General features: G+C 41.1%; 1 protein-coding gene across 5 annotated transcripts in view; it reads right to left on the minus strand.

Moving 5' to 3' along the window:
* CSNK2A1 (casein kinase 2 alpha 1) overlaps positions 1-13,076 on the minus strand; it is a 61,010-nt gene that overhangs the window by 35,656 nt on the left and 12,278 nt on the right. For 2 of the 5 annotated variants that reach the window (XM_016937257.4, XM_063802515.1), the window contains exon 2: positions 9,445-9,560. The exons of the other annotated variants lie outside the window; for them this stretch is intronic. The gene's annotated coding sequence lies outside the window, so the exon portion shown is untranslated. The remainder of the gene's footprint in view (positions 1-9,444; positions 9,561-13,076) is intronic. 5 annotated transcript variants of the gene reach the window in all.

The raw sequence follows: 13,076 nt of genomic DNA on the forward strand, positions 1-13,076 counted from the left end.
GGTCTCTGGATTAGTGCCCATGCATACCTGATATAAGCAAGCTCTCCATGGAGGAAAGTACCTTACTGTGGGCCTCAAATGATTACTACAAATATCTATTTTTATTTTTATTATTTTTTATTTTTTTGAGACAGAGTCTCGCTCTGTCACCCAGGCTGGAGTACAGTGGCCTGATCTCAGCTCACTGCAAGCTCTGCTTCCTGGGTTCACGCCATTCTCCTGCCTCAGCCTCCCGAGTAGCTGGGACTACAGGAGTCCGCCACCACGCCCGGCTAAATTTTTTTTTTTTTTTTTTTTAAGTAAAGACAGGGTTTCACCGTGTTAGCCAGGACGGTCTCCATCTCCTGACCTCGTGATCCACCCGCCTTGGCCTCCCAAAGTGCTGCGATTACAGGCGTGAGCCACCGCACCCAGCCAATTATTTATTTTTAAATACAATGTCCTAGCAGATCTCAAAAAACAAGAGGAAAAATATAGTGAAATCGTTTGATATACTTTTTTTTTTTTTTTTTTGCGACAAAGTCTTGTTCTGCCACCCAGGTTAGAGTGCAGTGGCACGATCTCAGTTCATTGGAACCTCTGCCTCCCAGGTTCAAGTGATTCTCCTGCCTCAGCCTCCAGAGTAGCTGGGACTACAGGTGCATGCCACCATGCCCGGCTAATTTTTGTATTTTTAGTAGTGAGGGGGTTTTGCCATGTTTTGGCCAGGCTGGTCTTGAACTTCTGACCTCAAGTGACCCGCCCATCTTGGCCTCCCAAAGTGCTGTGATTATAGGCGTAAGCCACTGTGCCCAGCCAGTTTGATATACTTTTAATTGATACTAGCAGAAAAGAGAATGGGATAAAGGCAGTAACTGAAGACAGTTGAAAATATCCCAGAAGCAATTAGACACAATCAAATTTCAGAAGCAAACAATTTCCAAACAAGATCAATAAAAAGAAATCTAAAACCAAACAAATAATTACAAAATAGCAGGAAAAAACAAAGATGAGTTGGGTGTAATGGCACAGGCCTATAGTCCCAGCTATTTGGGAGGCTGATACAGGAAGATTGCTTGTGCCCAGGAGTTGGAGGCCAGCCTGGGCAAAACAGCAAGACCTTGTCTCAAACAAAAACAAAAAACTAAAGACAAGCAAGTACAGAAAAAGGCAGATTATATTCAAAGAGCAACAATAGAACAGCTGATTTTTCAAAACCAACAATGAAGCCAAGTAGTTTAATACCTGCAGTGTGCTGAAAAAAATAAATAGCCGCCCAATTAAAATTCTGTTATCAAGCAAATGTCTCTAAAGAAAAAAGAAAAATAATCCCATTTTGGAAGGTCTGAGTTGAAAGAAAAAATAAAGAGCAAAAAAGAGGAAAATTTACAGACAGCTCCAAACAAACACTGATTATACAAAAGAATAACAATACCTTGAGGAGCTTTAAAACATAGAATACATAACAATAAAAACACAGTGTATTGAGGAGATTTCAAAGTATTCTTTCTAAAGGTCTTTTATTATATGAAAAGAAGATAAAATTATAATATCAGGTTTTGCTAAGTTATAGCTGCAAGTCACAACATGTATGACAACTAATTACAGAATAAAAATAGCATATATTTCCAAACCAGAAAGAGGAAAAGTAAAATCATAAAAAGAATCCAAAAGAATGTTAAGAAGGGAGAAGAAAAAAATCTAGAACATAAGAAGCATAGGGGAAAAAAGTTGAATTGGAATATGATTAATTATATTAAATATAAGTGGAATAAATTATCCAGGTAAAAGACAAAGACTATCATATCAGACTGGATTAAAAAAGAAATCCAAATGAACCAGAATAATCCAAACAATTCTGAAAAATAATAAAGCTGGAAGAATTATACTATCTGATTTTAAACTTATTACAAAGCTATAGTTGTCAAAACAGTGTATTGGCAAAAGGATTAATACATAGATCAAGGGAACAGAATAAAGAGTACAGAAATACACTCATACAAATAAGGCCAATTAATTTTTGACAAAGGTACAAAGGCAGTTCAATGGAGAAAGGACATATATACATATATATATAAATATATATATGTATTTTTTTCGAGATAGGGTCTGCCTCTGGTGCCCACGCTGGAGTGCAGGGGCATGATCTCAACTCACTGCAACCTCCGCCTCCTGGGTTCAAGTGATTCTCCTGCCTCAGCCTCCAAAGTAGCTAGGACCACAGGAGTGTGTCACCACACCCTGCTAATTTTTGTATTTTTAGTAGAGACGGGGTTTCACCATATTGCCTAGGCTGGTCTCAAATTTCTGAGCTCAACTGATCCACCCGCCTTGGCCTCTCAAGTGCTGGGATTACAGGCATAATAATCTTTTGTTTTGGAAGACTTGGAGATCAATATGCAAAATCATAAACTTCAATCTAAATCTCACACTTTATATAAAGATAATTCATAATGAATCACAGGTATCAATGTAAAACTTGGGTCAGATGCGGTGGCTCATGACTGTATAATCCCAGGCTGGGTGACAAGGCAAGACTCTACCTCTGGGGGAAAAAAAGATATAAATGTAAAATTATCAAACCTTCTTGCAACCAGGGGTTAGGCAGAGTTTGAAGACATGACATTAAAAGCATGGGCTGTAAAACTGATAAACTGAACTTCATCAACGTTAAAATATTTCTGCTCTGTGAAAGACACTATTAAGAAAATAAGCCAGACACAAGAAGAATGTATTTGCAAATCACAAATCTGAATAAAGAACTTGTATCTGTAACATATAAAAAACTCAATAAGAAAACAACTCAATTTAAAAATGGGCAAAAGACGTGAACATACACACCACAAAAGAAGATACACAGATAAGTATATGAAAAGATACGCAACACTGCCAGACAGCAGGGAAAATGAAATTAAATCATACCACTACCACTACCGATTTATTAAAATGGCTAAAATTAAAAAAAACAGAAAACAAAACTGACTATACCAAAAGCTGGTGTGGATGCAGAGTAACAGTAACTAATTCATTCCTGGTAGGAATGCAAAATGGTTTTGGAAAACAGTTTGGCAGTTTCTTATAGAGTTAAACATGTACTTAAGCATACAACCAGCATTCCCACTCCTAGGTATTTACTCAAGAGAAACGGAAACCCGTATCTACACAAAAACTTACACACAAACATTTAAGGCAGCTTTATTCATAATTGTGAAAAAACAGAAACAACCAAGGTGTCCAACAGTTACATGAATAAACAAATGGTTTGCCATGTGATGCTTAGCAATAAAAAGGAACAAATTACTGATTTGTGCAACAAAATGGATGAATCGTTTTTCTTTTTTTGGTAGAGACAGGGTCTCGCTTTGTTGCCCAGGCTGGTCTCAAACGTCTAGCCTCAAGCAATCCTTTGGCTTCAGTCTCCCAAAGTGCTAGGATTACAGGTGTGAGCTGCTACACCTGACCAACATGGTGAATCTTAAAAGTGAAGAAGCCAGAAACAAAAGGCTACATATTGTATACTTCCATTTATATCAGGGGTCCCCAATCCCCGGGCCATGGGCCTGTACCAGTTCATGGCCTGTTAGGAACCAGGCTACACAGCAGGAGGTGAGCAGCGGGAGTCACTCGCATTACTGCCCGAGCTCTGCCTCCTGTCCCATCAGCAACAGCATTAGATTCTCATAGGAGAACCCTATTGTGAACTGCACATGTGAGGAATCTAGGAGGTGGAGCTCAATTTTCCTCCTTTAAGGAAAGGAAATAAGTAAGCATGGAAAGAGAGCCTAAATTTCTCCCTTTCCATGCTTATTCATTACAAGGGTATTCCTAAGTCCAATGGGCTTGGAAAGGGAGAAATAGCAACTCTATAGTAGAAAAACCTGGCAGACTTTACTGAAATATCACTAGTGTTAAGTCACTTTGACATCATATGCCCCTGATATAATGTGATGAGAAGGGCACTTCACCTCTGTGGTAGTCTTCTCAAAAATCCATAACCACAATTAAATCTTGAGAAAACATCAAACCTGTATTGAAGGACATTCTATAAAATACATTACCAGTCTTCTTCAAAAGTTTCCAAGTAATGAAAATTAAAGACAGACTAAGAAGCTTCACAGACTGGAGGATACTAAGGAGACATGATGACTAAATTAATGTGGTATCCTGGACTGGCTCCTTGAACAGAAAAAGGATACAACTGGTAAAATCCAAACAAAGCCTGTAGTTTAGTTAATAGTATTATACCGATGTTAATTTCTTAATTATTTTATTTATTTATTTATTTTTAGAGATGGGGTCTCACTTTGTCACCCAGGCTGGAGTGCAATGGTGTGATCCTAGCTCTCCCAGTTCACAGCAGCCTCAAACTCCTGGGCTCAAGCGATCCTCCTGCCCCAGCCTCCTAAGTAGCTAGGACTACAGGCACATGCCACCATGCCCACCTAACTTCTGAGAACCAGGTTGGTCTCAAACGCCTGGCCTCAAGCAATCCTCCCCACCACGGCCTCCAGAGTTACTGGGATAACAGGTGCGAGCCACCATGACTGGCCCAGTTTCTTAGTGTTGATGACATATCACGGTTATGGCAAGATGTGAACATTAGGATATACTGAGGGAAGCATATATGGAGATTCTATCTGTAACTTCTGTAAACCTAAAATTTTCAACATTACAAGTTAAATACTGCCAATATTTAACTTGAAATGCTAAAGAGGATGAGATGCTAGAGAAGATGAGGAAAAACTGAAACTCATACATTGCTAGTGTGAACGCAAAATAGTACTGTATAGCCATTCTAGAAAACAGTTTGGCAACTTCTTTATAAATAAGTTAAATGTACATTTTTCATATGACCCAGCAATCCAACTCACAGTTATTTACCCTAGAAAAATGAAAACTTAGGTCCACAAAAGCCTATAATGTTATGTTCACAGCAACTGTATTCATAATCACCAAAGAATGAAAACCAAAATGTCCTTCAAGGAGTGAATGGATAAAAATAACTATAGTCTATCCATAAATGGAATACTACTCAGTAATAAAAAGGAACTAACCATTTACACACACAATAACTTTGATGAATCTCAGAGGCAGTATGCTGAATGAAATAAGCCAGTCTCAAAATATTACATAATGTTTGATTTCATTTATATGACACTCACGAAAAGATAAAACTGGAGTGAGGTTGGGCACGGTGGCTCACGCCTGTAATCCCAGCACTTTGGGAGGCCGAAGCGGATGGATCACAAGGTCAGGAGATCGAGACCATCCTGGCTAACACGGTGAAACCCTGTCTCTACTAAAAATATAAAAAATTAGCCGGGAGCGGTGGTGGGCGCCTGTAGTCCCAACTACTCGGGAGGCTGAGCTTGCAGTGAGCTGAGATCGCGCCAATGCACTCCAGCCTGGGCGACAGAGCAAGACTCCATCTCAAAAAAAAAAAAAAAAAAAAAAACTGTAGTAACTCAGAACAGAACAGTGGTTGCTAGAGATTAGGGGTGGGAGGCTAGGTATGTTACCAAGGGTAACATGCAGAAGGTGATATAACTGTTCTATGTCCCAGTTGTGATGGTAGTTACTTGAATCTATGTATGTATTAAAATTCATAGAACAGTATACACAAAAAGGAGTCAATTTTACTGTGTATTAATTTGAAAAAAAAAATTTTTAAAAAGGAAAAAAATTCTATCACATTCTGTCTAAAAGAGATACATCTAGGCCGGGTGCAGCTGCTCACGCCTGTAATCCCAGCACTTTGGGAGGCTGAGGTGGGCAGATCACCTGAGGTCAGGAGCTCAAAACCACCCTGGCCAATACAGTGAAACCCATCTCTACTAAAAATACAAAAATGAGCTGGGTGTGGTGGTGCGTGCCTGTAGTCCCAGCTGCTCTTAGAGGCTGAGGCCGGGGAATCGCTTGAAACTCTCGAGAGGCGAAGGTTGTAGCAAGATAACGCCATTGCATTCCAGCCTGGGAGACAGAGGGAGACTCCTTCTCAAAAAAAAAAAAAAAAAAATTAATAAACAAATAAATAAAAGAGATACATCTAGGCCAGGTGTGGTGGCTCACTTGAGGTCAGGAGTTTGAGACCAGCCTGGCCAACACAGCGAAACCTCATCTCTACTTAAAAACAACAACAACAACAAAACACAAAAATTAGCTGGGTGTGGTGGCGGATGCCTATAATCCCAGCTACTCAGGAGGCTGAGGCTGGAGAATCGCTTGAACCTAGGAGGTGGAGGTTGCAGTGAGCACTCCAGCATGGGTGACAGAGACTCCATCTCAAAAAAAAAAAAAAAAAAAAGAGATACATCTAAAACATGGGGTATATATACACGATGTATACATGCACTGAAACATCACAATACATCCCATAAATATGTACAATTATGTATCAATTAGAAATTAAGAGCTGGGCACAGCTCAGGGGTCCCTGCACTTTGGGAGACTGAAGAGGAAAGATGGCTTGAGGCTGAGTTCGTGACCAGCCTGGGCAACACAGCAAGACTACCATCTCTACAGAAAAATTTAAAAGTTAGCTAAGTATGGTGCATGCACCTGTGTCCTAGCTACTCAGAAGGCTGAAGTAGGAGATCATGTGAACCTAGGAGTTTGAGGCTTCAGTGAGCTATGATCACAGTGTTGCACTCCAACCTGGCTGACAGACACTCTGCCTCAAAATCAATCAATCAATAAATTTTAAATAAAAAAAAACATAGGCTACAGACAGTTTGTTCATAAAAATACGATATTTCAAAACATGGGATACAATTAAAGCAGGACTTAGAAATTTATAAACTTAGGCCAGGTGTGGTTGCTCATGCCTGTAATCCCAGCACTTTGGGAGGCTGAGGTGAGTGGATTACTTGAATCTAGGAGTTCGAGACCAGCCTGGGCAACATGGCGAGACCTCGCCTCTATAAAAATAAAAATTAAAAAAATCGGCTGGGCACGGTGGCTCACACCTGTAATCCCAGCACTTTGGGAGGCTGAGGCGGGTGGATCACGAGGTCAGAAGATCGAGACCACCCTGGCTAACATGGTGAAACCCCGTCTCTACTAAAAATACAAAAATTAGCCGGGCACGGTGGCGGGCGCCTGTAATCCCAGCTACTCAGGAGGCTGAGGCAAGAGAATGGCGTGAACCCGGGAGGCAGAGCTTGCAGTGAGCCGAGATCGTGCCACTGCACTCCAGCCTGGGCAACAGAGCGAGACTCCATCTCAAAAAAAAAAAAAATTAGGCTGTGCACAGTGACTAATGCCTGTAATCCCAACACTTTGGGAGGCTGAGGCCAAGGTGGGAGGATTGCTTGAGCTCAGGAGTTTGGAGACCAGCCTAGGCAACATAGTGAGACCCTGTCTCTATTTTTTTAACTTAAAAATAAAACTATTAAAAAGAAAAAAAGAAAAAAAGCCAGGTGTGGTGGCATGCACCTGTAGTCCAACTATTCAGGAGTCTGAGATGGGAGGAACACTTGAGCCTAGGAGGTGGAGGCTGCAGTGAGCTGTGATTATGCCACTGCACTCCAGCCTGGGCGACATAGCAAGGCCCTGATTCGAAAATAAAAATTCATAAACTTGAACTTAGAAAAGTTCTAAAAATTAAGAACTTACACATATCTCAATAAATTTGAAAACAGAAGCCCAGAGAAACTAGAAGGAAAAAAACGGGAAAAGCAGCAATCAAAGAAATATGAAACAAAGAGGATCCACGATACCAATCGAGTCTTTAAAAAGGCTCGTGCTGAGCCCGTGGCTCATGCCTGTAATCCCAACACTTTGAAAGGCCGAGGCAAAGGATTGTCTGAGTCCAGGAGTTTGAGATCAGCCTGGGCAACAGAGTGCAACCCCCAATCTCTACAAAAATAATTTAAAAATTAGGCCAGGCATGGTGGCTCATGACTGTAATCCCAATACTTAGGAAGGCTGAAGCGGGAAGACTGCTTGAGCCCAGGAGTTTGAGACCAGCCTGGGCAATACAGTGAGACTCCATCTCAAAAAAATTGTTTTTAATAATAAAAACAATGGAAAAAATTAGCTGAGTCCCAGCTACTCAGGAGGCTAAGGCAGGAAGATCACTTGAGCCCAGGAGTTTGAGGCTGCAGTGAGCTATGATCATGTCACTGCACTCTAGCCAGGGCGACAGAGAAAGACCCTGCCTCTGCAGGTGGGGGGGAAGAAATTAAAAATGTAAGTGTGCTTGATTTAAGAAAAAAAAAAAGAAGGGCCAGGTGTGGTGGCTCACACCTGTAATCCCAGCACTTTGGGAGGCTGAAGCAGGCGGATCACGAGGTCAGGAGCTCAAGACCAGTCTGGCCAATATGGTGAAACCCCATCTCTACTAAAAATATAAAAAATTAGCTGGGTGTGGTGCCACACGCCTGTAGTCCCAGCAGGAGGATGAGGCAGGAGAATCGCTTGAACCCAGGAGGCAGAGGTTGCAGTGAGCTGAGATCATGCCACTGCACTCCAGCCTGGCGACAGTGAGACTCTGTCTCAAAAAAAGAAAGAAAGAAAGAAAGAAAGAATGAGAGAAAGAGAGAGAGACAGACAGAGAGAGAGAGAGAGAGAGAGAGAATGAATATTAGGGTAAATGTCCAATATCAAGAATGGAAATGAGGGAGTGAGGGATGAATTAGGGTAAATGTCCAGTATCAAGAATGGAAATGATACATCACTACAGATCCTACAGATGGTAAAAAGATAAGACAATATCACGAACAACTTTGTGCCCACAAACTTGAAATTCCCAGAAGAAAAATAATTTATCAAAACTGATACAAGATCCCAGTCTGATTCTCAGGGAGAAAAAACAAAAACTGACATAAAAAATGAAAACCATAAATAGTCCCATAACCAATAAATTCAATCAGTATTGTTTCAACCTGTTCTATCCTAATGTCTTTGAACTGCACAGATTAACATTTTCAAAACATTTGTTTAAACTGACTGAACTTGCTTCCCACTCCTCTCCAGGTCTCTGTGCTTTTATACATTGATTATGCCTTCCAATAGTGCTTGCTAGGGGAAATCCTACTCACCCTTCAAGAATCAGCAAACTTTACATCCACTATGAAGCACACTATGAAGCATTCCCATCTTTCTCCAAAACAGGCCAAGTACCTCTTCTACAGGGCCAAAGCAACCCCATATACTCTCTGACATTGTCACACTGAATGTGTTTTGTTTACATACACCTCTCTCCTCAGATTATGAATTCAAGTACTTGGACTTTGATTTATTTCTCTTGGTGGATGCCCCGTGTTTCACCACACTGCCCAGGCTGGTCTCAAACTCCTGACCTCAGGTGATCCGACCGTTTCAGCCTCCCAAAGTGCTAGGGTTACAGGCATGAGCCACTGTGCCCAGCCTGTGGTTTTTAAAATGCTCCTCAGTCTTACCTATAAATGTTATTGCATCCATCCTTTTTAAACCAGGGGAAAAAGGTTTCCTACTATCACTTACCAAAGAGATGTGAACTAGTCAGTATGGGTGAATGATGTTTCTTGGAGATTTTATGAGGTTCCACGCTGCATGATTTACCATGTGATGAGCACACTGCTTGACAAGCCTTGATAGAGCTACAAAAACAGTTCAGTACTCCGTTACTGAAAGGATCTTGGATTTAAAAGACATCATAAGGTTGCAGAAAGAATAAGTACACTAGAACCACTACAACCTACCTCTGATGTTGGATATGTTATTTAACCTATCTGATTAAAGTGAGAAAACTGCAGAATATAAGGATTATCACCCTTCCCCCACTCCCTTCTTTACTGCCATGGTGGCAGTTTACATAGGAGACAACCATCATCTCCGCAGGTGATCAATAACCAACAGCTAATAAGGTAGGTTGTCCTAAAACTGACAAAAATAGAATAGGCTGGAAGTAAGGGCAGTACAAACTGGTTGCCTTTCAATTCTGAAGATATTATGTGAATGCCTATGTCAGTCACTGATTCTTGGGATTTATCATTTTTGTGTGTGTAACAGGGTCTTGCTCTGTCACCCAGGGCGGGTGACTGCAGCCTTGACCTCCCAGGCTCAAGCAATCCTCCTCCTTCAGCTTCCTTAGTAGCTGGGACCATAGGCATACACTACTGTCCCCTGCTAATTAAATTTTTTCTTTTTTTTCTTTCTTTCTCTTGTTTTTTTTTCTGAGATGAGGTCTTGTTATGCTACCCAGGCTGGTCTGGAAGTCCTAAGCTCAAGCAATCCTCCTACCTTGGCCTCCCAACGTGCTGGGATTATAGGCATGAGCCACCACGCCCAGCCAGATTTATCACTGTTAAACCAGCAAGTCCATGACCTAAGTAATGTCTTTCTCATTTTACAGAAGGCAAAACTGCATAACCTTCCCAATGTCAGAGGTAGTGATTGGAAAACATTCGTCTAGATTCACAGCCTATCCTTCTGTTCTACAGCAAGGGACTGTAAACTGGTGACCACAAACACAGCCAACCCCCATACCCATGGTTTCAGTTACCCGCAGTCAACTGCAGTCTGAAAATATTAAATGGAAAATTCCAGAAATAAATAATTCATAAGTTTTATTTTCCATGTTTGTTTTTAGAGACGAGGATTCACTCAGTCACCCAGGCTGGAGTGCAGTGGTGCAACCGTAGCTCACTGTAGCAGCCTCTACCTCCCATCTCAGCCTCCCTTGTAGCTGGGACCACGGGCATGCACCACCACTCCTGGCTATTTTTTTTTTTTTTTCGTAAAGAAGGTTTCTCACTATGTTGCCCGGGCTAGTCTTGAACTCCTGGGCTCAAGCAATCCTCCCGCCTTACCCTTCCAAAGTGCTGGGATTACAGGCATGAGCCATTGCACCCAGCCATGTTTTAAACTGTACATGGTTCTGAGTAATGTGATGAAATCTTGCACCATCTAGTACTATCCAGCCCTGGATGTGAATCATCCCTTTGTCCAGCTGTATATGCCACCTGCTCATTAGTCACTTGGTAGCCTTCTTGGTTACTTGAATGTTGCAGTATTGCAGTGCTTGTCTTCAAGTTACCCTTATTTTACTTAAGAAATGCCCCAAAGTGCAAGAGTAGCGATGCTGAGAATCTGGAAATGCCAATGTGAAGCTGTAAAGTGCTTCCTTTAAGTAAAAAGGTGAAAGTTCTTGACTTAATATGGAAAAAAAATCGTATGTGGAAATTGCTAAGATCTATGGTAAGAACAAATCTTCTATCAGTGATAATGTGAAGAGGGAAAAATAAATTCACATTTGTTTTGCTGTTGTACCTCAAACTGCAAAAGTTATGACCGCAGTATGTGATAAATGCTTAGTTAAAATGGAAAAGGCATTAAATTTGTGGGTAGAAGACATCAACAGAAAACTGTGTTCCAACTGATGATAATCAGGTTTGGTATTATCTGTGGTTTCAGGCATCCACTGGGGATCTTGGGATATATTTCCCACAGATGGCTGGGAACAGGACTACTCTGGGTGTATATCTCCTATTTGGCTCACATATTACTTTTAAAAATTGAGATAAAATCCATGTAACATAAAACTCATCATTTTAGGGTACAATCAGTACCCTAAAATGGTGTGTTTTCGTATATTCACAATGCTGCGGAACCACCACCACTATCTGATTCCAGAACACTTCATCGCCCCAAAAAGAAACCCAGTACCTCAGAGGATTAACTCCCAATAGCCTCTTCCTACAATCCTCTGGCAACCAATAATCTGCTTTCTGCCTTCATGTATTTGCCTATTATGGACATTTCACATAAATGGAATCATGCAATATGTGGCCTCTTTCACTTAGCAAAATGTCTACAAGTTTATCCACATTGTTGCAAGTATCAGTAGTTCATTTCCTTTTACAGCTGAATTCACTGTATAAATATATCACATTTTGGTTGTCCATTCACTGATTGACAGATATTTGGACTGTCTCCACTTTTTGGCTACTTATGAAATAATGTCACTAGGTGCATATGTGTACAAGTTTTTCACTTTTTTTTTTTTTTTTTTTTTTTTAGAGTCAGGACCTTGCTCTGTCACCCAGGCTGGAGTGCAATGGCATGATCATAGTTCACTTCACTGCAGCCTCACACTCCTGAGCTCAAGTGATCCTCCTACCTCAGTCTTCCAAGTAGCTGGGACTATGGGTGTGCGCCACCACACCCAGTTAATTTTCTGCATTTTTAGTAGAGACAGGGTTTCGCCATGTTGCCCAGGCTGGTCTCGAACTCCTGGATTCAAGCGATCATCCCATCTTAGCCTTCCAAAGTGTTGGGACTACAGTATGAGCCACAGTGCCCAGCCTTCACACTGTTTTTAAAAAGTAAATCAGGGGCCAGGCATAGTGGCTCACACCTGTAACCCCACCAGTTTGGGAGGCTGAGGCAGGCGGATTACCTGAGGTCAGGAGTTCGTGACAGCCTTGGCCAACATGATGAAACCCCATTTGTACTAAAAACACAAAATTAGCCAGGTGTGGTGGTGGGCACCTGTAATCTCAGCTACTTGGGAGCCTGAGACAGGAGAATCACTTGAACCTGGGAGGCAGAGGTTACAGTGAGCTGAGATCGCGCCATTGCACTCCAGCCTGGGTGAAAAGAGTGAAATTCCGTCTCAAAAAACAAAAAAAAAAGGTATTAAGTTGAATTATGTATTAAAATTTTTCATAATTAATATTTTTCAAAGTGACAGTTACCAACACTAAAAAAAAATTTAACTTTCTATTTCTTAAAAGAAATAAAGCAGGAGGGAGGGCAGGTAGGTCTGTCTGTCTGGTAACAATGATTCTTCATTCCTGCACTGACAAAAACCTGCTGGATATGCTAAGCTGTGACTGTCCAACAACTGGCTCTTTTAAAAGACACCCAATGGAGATACCACACGTAAACCTGGACAACTCTTCATTTACCTTATTGACTCGACTCCTGAAGGCATTTAAGCAATCAATCCCTGGTTTATACTAAATACATAAATTTATAAATAATAAGATGGGGGAACTCTTATTTAGACTACACAAATTTTGGAACTGAAAATGCAGCTCAACAATGAGATCAGTGGCCATGAACTCTCTGGTAAAGTAGCATGTACATGTACATTTTTTTTTGAAGAAAAA

This window comes from Pan troglodytes, chromosome 21 (genome assembly GCF_028858775.2).
Source record: "Pan troglodytes isolate AG18354 chromosome 21, NHGRI_mPanTro3-v2.0_pri, whole genome shotgun sequence".
In the NCBI taxonomy this organism is placed as follows: domain Eukaryota; kingdom Metazoa; phylum Chordata; class Mammalia; order Primates; family Hominidae; genus Pan; species Pan troglodytes.